This window comes from Schistocerca piceifrons, chromosome 5, assembly GCF_021461385.2.
Source record: "Schistocerca piceifrons isolate TAMUIC-IGC-003096 chromosome 5, iqSchPice1.1, whole genome shotgun sequence".
Classification (NCBI taxonomy): Eukaryota; Metazoa; Arthropoda; class Insecta; order Orthoptera; family Acrididae; genus Schistocerca; species Schistocerca piceifrons.
In genome coordinates this window covers 58,178,326-58,195,832 of record NC_060142.1, presented here as the reverse complement: position 1 = coordinate 58,195,832, position 17,507 = coordinate 58,178,326, and the positions used below count along the sequence as shown (strand labels likewise).

At 42.9% G+C, this 17,507-nt stretch overlaps 1 long non-coding RNA gene across 1 annotated transcript; it reads right to left on the bottom strand.

Annotated features, from left to right (window-relative positions):
- Window positions 1-1,940: 1,940 nt before the first annotated feature.
- Window positions 1,941-5,268, bottom strand: LOC124798653. Its single transcript, XR_007016964.1, has 2 exons — window positions 5,238-5,268; window positions 1,941-2,488 (listed from the first exon to the last, which is right to left on the bottom strand). It is a non-coding gene; the product is annotated as an uncharacterized LOC124798653 (long non-coding RNA).
- Window positions 5,269-17,507: the final 12,239 nt, after the last annotated feature.

The window sequence follows — 17,507 nt, the reverse complement described above, 5'->3', positions numbered from 1 at the left end:
CAACTGGCTCCTTAGCCTTAGCAACAGGTACAACTGACCCACAACTTCTTCACTTTTGAAGGCCAGACATACCAACAATTAAAGGGAACAGCCATGGGTACCAGAATGGCCCCCTCGTACGCCAACCTATTCATGGGTCGCTTAGAGGAAGCCTTCTTGGTTACCCAGGCCTGCCAGCCCAAAGTTTGGTACAGATTTATTGATGACATCTTCATGATCTGGACTCACAGTGAAGAAGAACTCCAGAATTTCCTCTCCAACCTCAACTCCTTTGGTTCCATCAGATTCACCTGGTCGTACTCCAAATCCCATGCCACTTTCCTTGACGTTGACGTCCACCTGTCCAATGGCCAACTTCACACGTCCGTCCACATCAAACCCACCAACAAGCAACAGTACCTCCATTATGACAGCTGCCACCCATTCCACATCAAACAGTCCCTTTCCTACAGCCTAGGTCTTCGTGGCAAACGAATCTGCTCCAGTCCGGAATCCCTGAATCATTACACCAACAACCTGACAACAGCTTTCGCATCCCGCAACTACCCTCCCGACCTGGTACAGAAGCAAATAACCAGAGCCACTTCCTCATCCCCTCAAAGCCAGAATCCCCCACAGAAGAACCACAAAAGTGCCCCACTTGTGACAGGATACTTTCCGGGACTGGACCAGACTCTGAATGTGGCTCTCCAGCAGGGATACGACTTCCTCAAATCCTGCCCTGAAATGAGATCCATCCTTCATGAAATCCTCCCCACTCCGCCAAGAGTGTCTTTCCGCCGTCCACCTAACCTTAGTAACCTGTTAGTTCATCCCTATGAAATCCCCAAACCACCTTCCCTACCCTCTGGCTCCTACCCTTGTAACTGCCCCCGATGCAAAACCTGTCCCATGCACCCTCCCACCACCACCTACTCCAGTCCTGTAACCCGGAAGGTGTACACGATCAAAGGCAGAGCCACGTGTGAAAGCACCCACGTGATTTACCAACTAACCTGCCTACACTGTGATGCATTCTATGTGGGAATGACCAGCAACAAACTGTCCATTTGCATGAATCGACACAGGCAGACAGTGTTTGTTGGTAATGAGGATCACCCTGTGGCTAAACATGCCTTGGTGCACAGCCAGCACATCTTGGCACAGTGTTACACCGTCCGGGTTATCTGGATACTTCCCACCAACACCAACCTATCCGAACTCCGGAGATGGGAACTTGCCCTTCAGTATATCCTCTCTTCCCGTTATCCGCCAGGCCTCAATCTCCGCTAATTTCAAGTTGCCGCCACTCATACCTCACCTGTCTTCAACAACATCTTTGCCTCTACACTTCTGCCTCGACTGACATCTCTGCCCAAACTCTTTGTCTTTAAATATGTCTGCTTGTGTCTGTATGTGTGGATGGATATGTGTATGTGTGTGTGTGCGAGTGTATACCTGTCCTTTTTTCCCCCTAAGGTAAGTCTTTCCGCTCCCGGGATTGGAATGACTCCTTACCCTCACCCTTAAAACCCACTTCCTTTCGTCTTTCTCTCTCCTTCCCTCTTTCCTGATGAGGCAACAGTTTGTTGCGAAAGCTTGAATTTTGTGTGTATGTTTGTGTTTGTTTGTGTGTCTATCGACGTGCCAGCACTTTTGTTTGGTAAGTCACATCATCTTTGTTTTTAGATATATTTTTCCCATGTGGAATGTTTCCCTCGAAATGAATGTCCATTACTACTACTTTCTTTGCATTGTGTTACATGCAAAGCAGGAGGCAGTCTGAAACACAGCCAGTTTATACAAACTCAAAGGAATTAGAGGTATCACTATAGTGTGATAAAAAATGTTAAAATCAGTATACTTTCAGAGTCTGAAATATCACTATGTACATTTTAAGCTAAAACTATTTGGAAACAAATGTATATGGTTTGCAGGTAGATAACATTAACAAACATTACTCAAATGCCATTTTTTTAATTTGCCCCTTTTACCTTATGATAAAACAATTTGTATCGCAGAAGGTTTGTGCCATAAACAGTGGCACATGGTAAGTATTTTGCAACAGCAATTTGTCTGACAAGCTGAGTAAAACACTAACTTAATGTCACTGCAAAATTAGGAAAAACATGAAAGTCTAGTATGTGCAATATTCAGGTCTTGTTACAAAAATACAAAACAATGATTAGAAGATGTATTAAAGCTGCCACAGTATCTGAACCATTTTACACCTTTGCAGTTTTATTTCCATAACATTACAGTTCAACTGCAGATGACAATAGCAAATGGTAAGATGATTTTTGTGAAAGCCTGCCTGTGGGTTGGCCTGGTCCAATGACAGTGTATGGGATATGACCAACAATGCCACAAGTGGCTTCCCTAAGCAGGACACTTGAAGGTAACTGTACTGTTCCCATTACCAGGCAGTTGACTTTCTGGATCTCACTTTCAGGTAGCGGTGAAATCACGTAGAGTTGTCTTTCTTGCATATCCACTCCACGAATAATACCTTAAAAAATATATATTTAAAAAATTAATGACACAAAAGTACTTCTCAAACTGATATGTCCTACTACAAGATAATAATGGGAGATGTTATGCAGAAGTACAACAAAATGCAAAGAACAGTCCTACAGCAGGGCCTTTCAGTAAGATATTGGGAACAGCAAAGTTTATACATTGCTAGAGTTTGGACAAAAATGACAAGTTACTTAGCACATTTTTTCAGAAGGAAACAAACAGAAAATTGATTTAGGAAAGGATAAATTGAGCTAAAGGTATTAGTTTTGCATAAATAATAACAGGAACATTAACAAATGTGCTCAAGCAAACAAAAGTATTCGTAATTGTGAGAAGATACAATGACAATATAATTAGAAAAAATATATAAAACAATAACAGCATAAAGAAGGTAAATCAGAAACTTAACACTGATGTCACATTTCATTTGTTAACATTATCACCAGCCATACAGGAGAAAAAAAGATTAATCACTTAAAGGCACCAACTGGCTTTAGAAGTGGATAGGTATATCATATTCGATCATTTGCAGTTCATAAATGTAATCATTGAATAGAGCAATGAATATGAGTTACTAAATGGTCTGGAGTTCATAGATTTGGAAAAAGCTTTTGACTCATTTTCACTTAAAGAGCACTTGTGAAACAAGGCAATTATCCAACTTGCATTAGTACACAGGTGAGTATACAGGATGAACCTGAAATCCACTGACAACATTCTGAAGGTTGTTCAGAGATATTTTACAAGTTTTCATACTACTAAATTGTTACCATGGAATCTGGTGTCAGTAGTAGGGTGCCTATTATATAAAGGCTTCCAGCGACAACAAAACTTTGATTTTCAATACATCGTGAAATTACTGACTGAATTTGAAAATTTTAAATGATGTTATAATCTACTCATCAAGAGGTATAATCTTATGTTAAAAGTTCAACATAATAAGACAAGTATTACAATCAGAAACTTTGTGTTTGTCTTGAGGGAGGGTAATCGAGGCCAAGCAATGCCCGGACTGTATTCATGCATTATTTGAGACTTAATGACTTCCAACAATCTCTCAATTGAGATAAATATCCACATATCCTCCATTTTATGTGCTGCAGCATGTATTCAAGGACATCGTTGTCCTTCTCTCTCTCTCTCTCTCTCTCTCTCTCTCTCTCTCTCTCTCTCTCTCTCTCTCAGGGAGGGGAGGGAGGGGGGGGGGGGGGGGGGGAAGAAATGTAAGACATATAGCTTCATTGTTTGAGCAGAGTAGTTGTTTATCACAAAGAGATTACCAATGTAATTATTCACACTTGGGAACATTCTCTACTAACAGCCCATGATGACCTGATTGCATCTTATTTCTGACACATTCTACAAGATGTACTGGTCCATGAAAATAAGTGATATTCTGTAACAAAATATTGTTTGAAGTAGTGATGAAGCCACTTCAATTCACTAAATATGGAAACATTGTACTGTTAATGAGCTTTTTGTTTTCAGTGAAGAGCGAATTAAATTGGAAGATAAAGCTTACTTTTGATCACTCTTCTGGACTGCATATCTTCTCCTGTCAAAAGTGGCAAAATTGCAGTCCCGTTTATGAAAGCTCTCCTGATTTTGTCTGCTGAAAATATGCACTGAAAATTTTTAAATTACTTGACTTGATTCTGTTCTCATTTGTTTCCTTTTTTGCCTGCACTGATCTTAGTGATTGTGGTCAGGATAACCAAAAGGTGGACTCCTATTGTTTTATTAGATTTTCACCCAATGTGCCAGTAACAAGTGGTATAATGTACTCATCGTAATAAAGAAGTAGGAACTCTTCTTCAAAGTAAAGAGTAGAAGTGTTAGTTTCACTTTCTGCCAGCTTCACGGTCATTACGTATCATACACGAGATCAGTTTGAATAGAACATAAGGGACAATTGCACACATCCTTCTGCTCTTGGCATTCACTATAATTATTATACAAAAATCATGGCAGTTCAGCTATAAAAACTTGAATAGTGAATATTTTTTTGGGAGAGCCTATTTTAAAATTGTACTTCTGACATTACATTTCTGTATAGAAAATTAACTCCCTCATAGGGCATTGGGTATTGTCATATGGTTTTTACTAGAGCATTAACATTTTTGGAAACTAATAAGTGGTTTTCCCTTTCTTTGACGTTATTTTATGTAATTAGAGACAAAAATACACATGCTGGGTACTTTACTGTTCTAAGCAATGTAAAAGCACATATTTCTCTCTCTCTCTCTCTCTCTCTCTCTCTCTCTCTCTCTCTCTCTCTCTTTCTTCCCTCTCCCTCCTCTCCCCCCTTCCATCCCCATCCTAAAATAAAAGCAATGTTAATGGTAAAATAGTAACTATGGACAGATACATTTAATGAATAGTTAGTGAATGCCCATGGATATTTAGCAAAACACAATACAAATAGGAAATTTTAAGAAAAAAGTATAAGGTACAACACTTATGAAAAAGATCACATATTTGTATCAGAAGGGAAATTCCTCAAAAATATTGTAAAGTTAATGAATTAAGATGAAAATATTAAATAATTTGTTGCAAAGAAAGTGCATATAATAAAATAGAAAATGTAGTTGTCATTAAAAACTTGTTTTGATATACGAAACCCAAAATCTGCTTTGCTTTGTTAATATGAGAAATGTAAAAGATGCTAAATTTACTTTCTCAGTAAATATGAGGTTGTATCCAGTATTAAAAACAAGCATAAGGAGGACAAAACTCACCAAAACCCAAGCACTGACAAACAGGAGCAAGCAGCAGTATACACGGAAGATTTGGATCACTTGGCTGGAGCATTTCCCCTTTCTCACATATACAGAGCGCAACAAAACTGCCATTCATAACACTTAATACTGAGTTTGGGTTTATTGTTTCATGACTAACACACAGTTTCAGATCTTTAAAGCTGCACCTGAAAAAATAAAGATATTGCTATAAAAACAATAATGGTGCTACTGAAAATGTTATGTAAATGAAAATTCACACATTGTATAATTACAAGGTAACAGTTAGGTAACATGAAAAAAGAAAAGGAATTCAGAATCTTGTAACAATGATGCTTATCATGGAATATAGTTTTCTATCTTTTGGTTTTGATGTGGTTAACTATCAACTTTACACCAGCTCGGAATTAACTTCTTAGTGTTTGAATTTTCTGTTAGAGGTTCTGTTCTATAGGATTTTGTCTTTCTGGAAGTATGTCATGAAACGCAGCATTCTCTTTGTTGAGATTTTCAGCATTTCTTTTCTAATTCTAGAAAAAGAATCCTCCGGTTTCAGAACTAGTATGTGATTCTGCTGCACTAATTCTCCATGGTATTTCAGCAAAATAGATCATTATATAACACTCTTCAATGTACTTTAAGATTTGATTTATGTCTACAATATTCTGGTTCTAAAGTTCTGTTATCAAACTATTACTTATGGCCTGATCTTATCTTAACTGCAAAGCACTGGTTCATATTAATTAGATATAACTATCTTGAAACATAATTGCCACTTGCACCTAAATATAGTGCTAAATGTAGTATTAGAAAGTCCTTAATGGAATACAAGTGTGTGTGTGTGTGTGTGTGTGTGTGTGTGTGTGTGTGTCTATATATATATATATATATATATATATATATAAAAATACGCTGGCAGGTCGATAGACCACAAACAAACACAAACATACACACAAAATTCAAGCTTTCGCAACAAATTGTTGCCTCATCAGGAAAGAGGGAAGGAGAGGGGAAGACGAAAGGAAGTGGGTTTTAAAGGAGAGGGTAAGGAGTCATTCCAATCCCGGGAGCGGAAAGACTTACCTTAGGGGGAAAAAAGGACAGGTATACACTCGCACACACGCACATATCCATCCACACATACAGACACAAGCAGACATATAATTTTTCCCACGTGGAATGTTTCCTTCCATTATATATATATATATATATATATATGGTTATAATAGAGGGAAACATTCCACGTAGGAAACATATATCTAAAAACAAAGATGATGTGACTTACCAAATGAAAGTGCTGGCAGGTCGACAGACACACAAACATACACACAAAATTCAAGCTTTCGCAACAAACTGTTGCCTCATCAGGAAAGAGGGAAGGAGTGGGAAAGACAAAAGGAAGTGGGTTTTAAGGGAGAGGGTAAGGAGTCATTCCAATCCCGGGAGCGGAAAGACTTACCTTAGGGGGAAAAAAGGAACGGGTATACACTCGCACACACACACATATCCATCCACACATATACAGACACAAGCAGACATATTTAAAGACAAAGAGTTTGGGCAGAGATGTCAGTCGAGGCAGAAGTGCAGAGGCAAAGATGTTGTTGAATGGCAGGTGAGGTATGAGTGGCGGCAACTTGAAATTAGCGGAGATTGAGGCCTGGTGGATAACGGGAAGAGAGGATATATTGAAGAGCAAGTTCCCATCTCCGGAGTTCGCATAGGTTGGTGTTAGTGGGAAGTATCCAGATAACCCGGACGGTGTAACACTGTGCCAACATGTGCTGGCCGTGCACCAAGGCATGTTTAGCCACAGGGTGATCCTCATTACCAACAAACACTGTCTGCCTGTGTCCATTCATGCGAATGGACAGTTTGTTGCTGGTCATTCCCACATAGAATGCGTCACAGTGTAGGCAGGTCAGTTGGTAGATCACGTGGGTGCTTTCACACGTGGCTCTGCCTTTGATCGTGTACACCTTCCGGGTTACAGGGCTGGAGTAGGTGGTGGTGGGAGGGTGCATGGGACAGGTTTTACACCGGGGGCGGTTACAAGGGTAGGAGCCAGAGGGTAGGGAAGGTGGTTTGGGGATTTCATAGGGATGAACTAACAGGTTACGAAGGTTAGGTGACAGGATACTTTCCGGGACTGGATCAGATTCTGAATGTGGCTCTCCAGCAGGGATACGACTTCCTCAAATCCTGCCCTGAAATGAGATCCATCCTTCATGAAATCCTCCCCACCCCACCAAGAGTGACTTTCTGCCGTCCACCTAACCTTTGTAACCTCCTAGTTCATCCCTATGAAATCCCCAAACCACCTTCCCTACCCTCTGGCTCCTACCCTTGTAACCGCCCCCGGTGTAAAACCTGTCCCATGCACCCTCCCACCACCACCTACTCCAGCCCTGTAACCCGGAAGGTGTACATGATCAAAGGCAGAGCCACGTGTGAAAGCACCCACGTGATCTACCAACTGACCTGCCTACACTGTGACGCATTCTATGTGGGAATGACCAGCAACAAACTGTCCATTCGCATGAATGGACACAGGCAGGCAGTGTTTGTTGGTAATGAGGATCACCCTGTGGCTAAACATGCCTTGGTGCACGGCCAGCACATGTTGGCACAGTGTTACACCGTCCGGGTTATCTGGATACTTCCCACTAACACCAACCTATGCGAACTCCGGAGATGGGAACTTGCTCTTCAATATATCCTCTCTTCCCGTTATCCACCAGGCCTCAATCTCCGCTAATTTCAAGTTGTCGCCACTCATACCTCACCTGTCATTCAACAACATCTTTGCCTCTGCACTTCTGCCTCGACTGACATCTCTGCCCAAACTCTTTGTCTTTAAATATGTCTGCTTGTGTCTGTATATGTGTGGATGGATATGTGTGTGTGTGCGAGGGTATACCCGTTCCTTTTTTCCCCCTAAGGTAAGTCTTTCCGCTCCCGGGATTGGAATGACTCCTTACCCTCTCCCTTAAAACACACTTCCTTTCGTCTTTCCCTCTCCTTCCCTCTTTCCTGATGAGGCAACAGTTTGTTGCGAAAGCTTGAATTTTGTGTGTATGTTTGTGTTTGTTTGTGTGTCTGTCAACCTGCCAGCACTTTCATTTGGTAAGTCACATCATCTTTGTTTTTAGATATATTTTTCCTACGCGGAATGTTTCCCTCTATTATAACCATATCATTAATTTGAACCCAACCATTACGTTTGTTATTGTCGCTGTTGCATTTCGAAATCTTTCCTGTCGTCTTATTTTCTCTTTATTTTCTCTTTCTGTTTTTACCAGTAGTCTCACTTTGTATTCACCTTCCCCTTTTTACCATAATATAATTTTATCCCGCCTATATATACTCAATAATACGTAACCCACTTCCAAACCATAACCAAAACAAAAAATTTTTATTTTCCGCTTTCAACACTACCGCTGCTATAAAATCCACCGTTTCTAGTTCAATAACAGCTGCTTTCACGTATTAAACAACCATTTCGGCTAGTTCTAATAACTTTCACTTTATTTCCACTTCCGTTTTTCGCACATCACTGATCATTTTTAGCCGCTCCCCACAGGTTTTAACGTCATTATTTCTTACAATTGTTAGCCCCATTTTCGTAATCTTTCACCACAACACCACTCCTTGTAATACATTTACACGTTTTTTTCGAAATTTTCCCGAATTTCTCCGTCCTTTAACGTGTTTTAGCGGCAACACAACCACCTAACATTCATGCACATCGCTGTCTACCAACCCAAGTTCACCACAGGGTCAACTTAACCAACACCTTTTCGCCTTTTTTCATACCAGATCTCCAGTTACTTTCTAGTTCACCCTTATCTCTCCCCATATATTTTTATCTTACATTTTCATTTCAACCTCATGTTACACTTTCCACCTTCTAATACCATGTCACCCTCACAACACCCCCACAACGACCCCATTAAGTTTTATTTACATTCCCTCCGCAAACATGCCTTCACCCTAGCCAGATTACGCTCCCATATTCTATTTTCTCAGGCTTGTCTGACATTTGGCATAACCCCCAAAGGCCTCACACTTAAAGTTCCCATCTCTGGCTGCAACCCTTCTTTCCATCAGTCCCTATACCAGTTCCAAACTGAACAATCCATTCCCTTACCCACCTAATCCTTCACCTACACATCAACTCAGCCAATGAACACACCCGTCAACTCCTATCCTTAATAAAAGTCCTCAATCTTTCCGCTCCCACATCCACACCGGCTATTCAGAGCATCCTCCTACAGGCCAACCGCAAATTAGAACAGCATGCCACCCTTCACCTCAAAAAACTATCCAATCTCCTGGTTTCCCACCTCCGGAAAGACAACTCACTCACTCTTCACAACCTTTCCAACAAACCTCAATCACCTCTCATTGCAAACAAACCCAGTCTCTCCCATCTACTCAGTCTCCCCCTTCCAGCTCCACTCCCTCCAAAACCTCAAAATTCCAATCAACACAATCTGGCACCACAACACCCTAATTCAGAAGTTAACCTTTCCTCCAAACGTCTCTCCCAGTCCGAAACCTCTATCCTATCCAAAGGCCTCACCTTCAGCCCCACTCCCAGATTCAACCAAACAGCCCTCGTCAAAGATTTACTGTCCTACACTTGTACTCTGTGCTGGAAGTATCACTTTGCCACGATGAAAAATGATCCAAATCCTACCTCTAATGATCCAACTCCCCAAGACACTATCCAAATTGAACCCTGCCTGGAACAGTTCCGTCCTCCATCACAGCGGGACCCACCTCCTCTTCCTCAAAATCACCCTCTCCAAACCTTCCAGGAATTTCTGACTTCTAGCCTTGCCTCTCAATCCTTCTTAAAAAACCTTAATTCTACTCCCAACATCACCACTGCTGAAGCCCAGGCTATCTGTGATCTGAAGGCTGACCGGTCCATCGTCATTCTTCCGGCGGACAAGGGTTCCACGACTGTGGTACTTGATCGTCGGGAGTATGTGGCTGAGGGACTGCGTCAGCTTTCAGACAACACCACATACAAAGTTTGCCAAGGTAATCCCATTCCTGATGTCCAGGCGGAGCTTCAAGGAATCCTCAGAACCTTAGGCCCCCTACAAAACCTTTCACCTGACTCCATCAACCTCTTGACCCCACCGACACCCCACACCCCTACCTTCTACCTTCTTCCTAAAATTCACAAACCCAATCATCCCGGCCGCCCCATTGTAGCTGGTTACGAAGCCCCCACAGAACATATCTCTGCCTACATAGATCAACACCTTCAACCCATTACGTGCAGTCTCCCATCCTTCATCAAAGACACCAACCACTTTCCCGAACGCCTGGAATCCTTACCCAATCCGTTACCCCCAGAAACCATCCTTGTAACCATTGATGCCACTTCCTTATACACAAATATTCCGCACGTCCAGGGCCTCGCTGCGATGGAGCACTTCCTTTCACGCCGATCACCTGCCACCCTACCTAAAACCTCTTTCCTCATTACCTCAGCCAGCTTCATCCTGACCCACAACTTCTTCACTTTTGAAGGCCAGACATACCAACAATTAAAGGGAACAGCCATGGGTACCAGGATGGCCGCCTCGTACACTAACCTATTCATGGGTCGCCTAGAGGAATCCTTCTTGGTTACCCAGGCCTGCCAACCCAAAGTTTGGTACAGATTTATTGATGACATCTTCATGATCTGGACTCACAGTGAAGAAGAACTCCAGAATTTCCTCTCCAACCTCAACTCCTTTGGTTCCATCAGATTCACCTGGTCCTACTCCGAATCCCATGCCACTTTCCTTGATGTTGACCTCCACCTGTCCAATGGCCAGCTTCACACGTCCATCCACATCAAACCCACCAACAAGCAACAGTACCTCCATTACTACAGCTGCCACCCATTCCACATCAAACGGTCCCTTTCCTACAGCCTAGGTCTTCGTGGCAAACGAATCAGCTCCAGTCCGGAATCCCTGAAGCATTACACCAACAACCTGACAACAGCTTTCGCATCCCGCAACTACCCTCCCGACCTGGTACAGAAGCAAATAACTAGAGCCACTTCCTCATCCTCTCAAACCCAGAACCTCCCACAGAAGAACCACAAAAGTGCCCCACTTGTGACAGGATACTTTCCGGGACTGGATCAGATTCTGAATGTGGCTCTCCAGCAGGGATACGACTTCCTCAAATCCTGCCCTGAAATGAGATACATCCTTCACGAAATCCTCCCCACTCCACCAAGAGTGTCTTTCCGCCGTCCACCTAACCTTCGTAACCTGTTAGTTCATCCCTATGAAATCCCCAAACCACCTTCCCTACCCTCTGGCTCCTACCCTTGTAACCGCCCCCGGTGTAAAACCTGTCCCATGCACCCTCCCACCACCACCTACTCCAGTCCTGTAACCCGGAAGGTGTACACGATCAAAGGCAGAGGCACGTGTGAAAGCACCCACGTGATCTACCAACTGACCTGCCTACATTGTGACGCATTCTATGTGGGAATAACCAGCAACAAACTGTCCATTCGCATGAATGGACACAGGCAGACAGTGTTTGTTGGTAATGAGGATCACCCTGTGGCTAAACATGCCTTGGTGCACGGCCAGCACATGTTGGCACAGTGTTACACCGTCCGGGTTATCTGGATACTTCCCACTAACACCAACCTATGCGAACTCCGGAGATGGGAACTTGCTCTTCACTATATCCTCTCTTCCAGTTATCCACCAGGCCTCAATCTCCGCTAATTTCAAGTTGCCGCCACTCATACCTCACCTGTCATTCAACAACATCTTTGCCTCTGCACTTCTGCCTCGATTGACATCTCTGCCCAAACTCTTTGTCTTTAAATATGTCTGCTTGTGTCTGTATATGTGTGGATGGATATGTGTGTGTGTGCGAGTGTATACCCGTCCTGTTTTTCCCCCTAAGGTAAGTCTTTCCGCTCCCGGGATTGGAATGACTCCTTACCCTCTCCCTTACAACCCACATCCTTTTGTCTTTCCCTCTCCTTCCCTCTTTCCTGATGAGGCAACAGTTTGTTGCGAAAGCTTGAATTTTGTATGTGTATGTTTGTGTGTCTGTCGACCTGCCAGCACTTTCATTTGGTAAGTCACATCATTTTTGTTTTTAGATATATATTTCCTATCAGTTTCTCTCTATTACAAAAAATGGTTATTTTCCTTACAACAGGCCCTTCGATTCCATGGTCCTCTTTCTCTGTCTCTGCTAGCTGCTGCCCCACACCACTTTTACCCATGTACCCATGCCCCCCCCCCTCCCCTCTCTTTACTCATTGCACTCCCACACCTTCCTGTTTGTCAACTTCATCTTCCTCTGTTCTGTCTCCCCCTCGCAAGTCCTCACCTCCACCTCACGTGCCACATTACTTTCCTGTGTCCTTGCTGTTTCTCTCTCTCCCTCCACTAACCCACTCCATCTGGTACAACCCATGACCTCAGTTGAGCTGAGCACAATATAGGCAGCTGTAATAATGTTACATGCAGAGGTGTGTGTGTGTGTGTGTGTGTATGATATATATAGCCTTAATAAAAGTCCTCAATCTATCCTCTCCCACATCCACACCGGCTATTCAGAGCATCCTCCTACAGGCCAACCGCAAATTAGAACAGCATGCCACCCTTCACTTCAAAAAACTATCCAATCTCCTGGTTTCCCACCTCCGGAAAGGCAACTCACTCACTCTTCACAACCTTTCCAGCAAACCTCAACCACCTCTCATTGCACACAAACCCAGTCTCTCCCATCTACGCAGTCTCCCACTTCCAGCTCCACTCCCTCCAAAACCTCAAAATTCCAATCAACACAATCTGGCACCACAACACCCTAATTCAGTAGTTAACCTTTCCTCCAAACCTCTCTCCCAGTCCGAAACCTCTGTCCTATCCAAAGGCCTCACCTTCAGCCCCACTCCCAGATCCAACCAAACAGCCATCGTCAAAGATTTACTGTCCTACACTCGTACTCTGTGCTGGAAGTATCACTTTGCCACGAAGAAAAATGATCCAAATCCTACCCCTAATGATCCAACTCCCCAAGACACTATCCAAATTGAACCCTGCCTGGAACAGTTCCGTCCTCCGTCACAGCGGGACCCACCTCCTCTTCCTCAAAATCACCCTCTCCAAACCTTCCAGGAATTTCTGACTTCTAGCCTTGCCTCTCAATCCTTCTTAAAAAACCTTAATTCTACTCCCAACATCACCACTGCTGAAGCCCAGGCTATCCGTGATCTGAAGGCTGACCGGTCCATCATCATTCTTCCGGCGGACAAGGGTTCCACGACCATGGTACTTGATCGTCGGGAGTATGTGGCTGCGGGACTGCGTCAGCTTTCTGACAACACCACATACAAAGTTTGCCAAGGTAATCCCATTCCTGATGTCCAGGCGGAGCTTCGAGGAATCCTCAGAACCTTAGGCCCCCCTACAAAACCTTTCACCTGACTCCATCAACCTCCTGACCCCACCGACACCCCGCACCCCTACCTTCTACCTTCTTCCTAAAATTCACAAACCCAATCATCCCGGCCGCCCCATTGTAGCTGGTTACCAAGCCCCACAGAACGTATCTCTGCCTACGTAGATCAACACCTTCAACCCATTACGTGCATCTGCCATCCTTCTACAAAGACACCAACCACTTTCTTGAACATCTGGAATCCTTACCCAATCCGTTACCCCCAGAAACCATCCTTGTAACCATTGATGCCACTTCCTTATACACACACACACACACACACACACACACACACACACACACATATATATATATATATATATATATATATATATATATATATATATATATATTTCCTCACTGTGTGCCACATGCAACTCTTCCTGCCTGTGGCATATGAGCTCAACAGTGCTACATTCCTATCCTGTGTGGTTGCTGCCTCTCTCCCAGGCAATGCGTGTCTGTGAAGACTGCTGACCTAGTATGCTGAAGATCTTACTAATGCCTTCACAGCAGTCAAGTCAAGAGTGAAATCATATCCCATATGAAGTGAAGACCCTTCGACTGTCAAAATTTTGACAGTACAGAATGCGTTCCGTAAGTAATGCGACCAGTTTTTTTCTGATGCAACAGTACACCGCAGCGTTGTAACTGGCTGGGCTAAGTGGATGGGGGTGTTAGCTTCAAAACATTCTGTCTCATTCAGCTGCGAGCTGCCGGAGTGTCAGGACATGCATTTCCGTCAACCCCTGTAGAGCAACAGTATGCTATCAAATTTTGCGTTAAACTTGGGAAGTCCCCCACCAAAATGTTTCCATTATTTCAGCATGCCTTTGAGAATGATTGCTTGTCCAAATCACAAGTTTTCTGATGGCACAAGTGGCTCATAAAGGGCTGAGAGGAGATCACCAACGAACCTTGCAGTTGACGACCATCAACCACATGAGTCGACGAAAATGTGATGCGTGTGGGCGACTGTTTGAACTCTGACAGACGGCTGAGCCTTCAATTGATAGCACAAACTCTAAACATGTCAAAAACAACTGTTTTCTGCATTGTGACTGAAGATTCGAACATGAGAAAGGTGTGTGCCAGACTCATCCCAAAAGTGTTGACCAATGAACACGAGCACATGCGAGTGGTTCGGTGCCGAGAAATGTTGGAAATGTCTGAAAATAATCCGCACTTTTTAAACTCAGGTATGACTGGTGAAGAGTCGTGGATTTTTTAGTACGACCCTGAGACAAAAAGGCAGAGTTGAGAGTGGAACACCCCATCGTCACCCCGTCCCAAGAAGGCACGCATGAGCAAGTGCAGGATCAAAACCATGCTCATTGTCTTCTTTGACGTCAGAGGCATTGCCCACCATGAATTCGTACCTACTGGAACTACATTGAACACAGCTTTCTACTTGGAAGTGCTCAAAAGACTGAAAATGAGGGTCTCGCACTGCTGAACTGACATCAAGGACAAGTGGAAAGTTCACCAAGACAATGCGCTGAGTCACAGCACCTTCACTGTCAATGACTTCCTGGCCAGGACCAAGACACCATTGATTCCCCAGCCTCCCTACGGTACTGACCTGGTTCCCGCTGACATTTTTTTTGTTTCCTCGGTTAGAAGGAGTCATGAAAGGAAAGCATTGGGACACGACTGAAAGCATCCAGGCGCATGTTACATAAGCTCTAAAGGACATTCCGGAAAAGGCATTCCAGGATGCCTTCCAGGCATGGCAACACCGCCTCCAGAAGTGTATCGACGCAAGATGGTGCTATTTTGAAAATTTTTGAATATATTAAATAAATGATTTTTTATGAATTTGGTTGCATTACTTATGGAACGCACCTTGTAAATTGTTGTGCATTCATATCAAAGTTCCTGAATTTACTTTACATCTAGGGTTGGGGTTGAGTTGATTTGGGGAGAAGAGACCAAACAGTGATGTCATCAGTCTCATCGGGTTAGGGAAGAATGGAGAAGGAAGTCGGTCATGCCCTGTCAAAGGAACCATCCCAGCATTTGCCTGAAGTGATTTAGGGAAATCACGGAAAACCCAAATTAGGATGGCCGGACGTGGGATTGAACCGTCGTCCTCCCGGATGCGAGACCAGTGTGCTAACCACTGCGCCACCTTGCTCGGTTACTTTACATCTAGGAAAATAGTCACATTCAAGTTATTCTTGGAACAAATGCAGTCTGAAACCTGAAGTAAGAGGCTCCAAAATATTTAGCAAGGCAGTGTGTGTGTGTGTGTGTGTGTGTGTGTGTGTGTGTGTGTGTGTGTGTTTTTTTTAAATGACATAGGAGGGACAGTGTTCAGTGTAGTCACCAAAAATATTGTGTCTATCAAGGTCAAAATTTAATCTGACTGTGAAATCATATGGATTGATTAACAGGCCTAGGTGAACTAAAGTTAATTATTGGATGTTTTTACCAGTCACCCAACTGTATAAAGTCTATGTACAGTAGTGTAGAGCTACCCAGATTGTGTAATATTAAATTGGAGGTGAATTTAATCTATCCAAGCATAGACTGGGATATCTATGGATTCACTGCAGGTGTTGCAGACAGCCAGCCTTATGAAGTACTTTTGAATATGTTTTCCGAAAACTGTCTTGAGCAGCTAGTTCAACAGCTCACACACAATGGAAATATTTTAGATCTTGTAACTGCAAACAGGCCTGACCTTGCCAAAAGTGTCAGTATAGAGACAGGGACTAGTGATCATGATATCATCATAATGGCAATGTCTACTAGTAAAGACCGATTGTGGTTTCATAATAAAATTCAGAAAAATTGAAGAAGTGGAGATTGTTGCATTTTCATTTCAAAAAAAGAGCACATAAATGTCAACAGGCAAAAGTTAGTACAAATTTGTACACCTGTAAGAAGATCAATGGGCAAAACATACAACTTCCACACTCATACCTCAGCAATCAAAGGACTCTGTCCAGTCACTTGACAACCAGTCTGATGTGGTAATAGAAGAAAGCAAAAGGCAACCTGAAGTTTTAAATTTCGCATTTAAGAAAACATTTACATATAAGCATCATACAAAAATACCATTGTTTACTGTCGCACGGACTCCAATACAGATAACATAGAAATAAGCATCCCTTACATTGAGAAGCAACTGAAAGACTTGAAAACAATTAAGCTGCCAAGTCTGGATGGAATCCCAATTTGGTTTTACAGAGAGTATACTCTATGGTACTGGCTCCTTACTTAGGTTGCATCTACTGCAAATCTCTTGCCCGGGTAACTCCCCTATACAAGAATGGCAAAATAACGGACCCACATAATTACAGACTAATTTCCTTAATATAGGTTTGCTGCAGAATTCTTGGACATATTCTCAGTTTGCATATAATAAATTTTCTAGAGAAAGAAAAGTTTCTATTCACAAATCAGCATGGATTTAGAAAGCATTGCTTGTATAACACGCAGCTTGCCCTTTTCTCTCATGATATTCTGCGAATCACGATAGATGGCAACAGGTAGATTCCACAGTCCTAGATTTCCAGAAATCATTTGTTATGATGCCCCACTGCAGATTGTTAATGAAGAATTAGGCTCCCTGATATGTGAATGGCTCAAAGACTTAAGAAGTAATAGAACCTGGTACATTCGCCTTGGCGACAAATGTTCACCAGAGACAAGGGTATATCAGGAGTGCCCAAGAAAAGTGTGGTAGTACGACTGCTCATATTCTCTCTATACATAAATGATCTAACAGACAAAGCGAGCAGCAATCTGCAGCTGTTTGTTGATGATGCT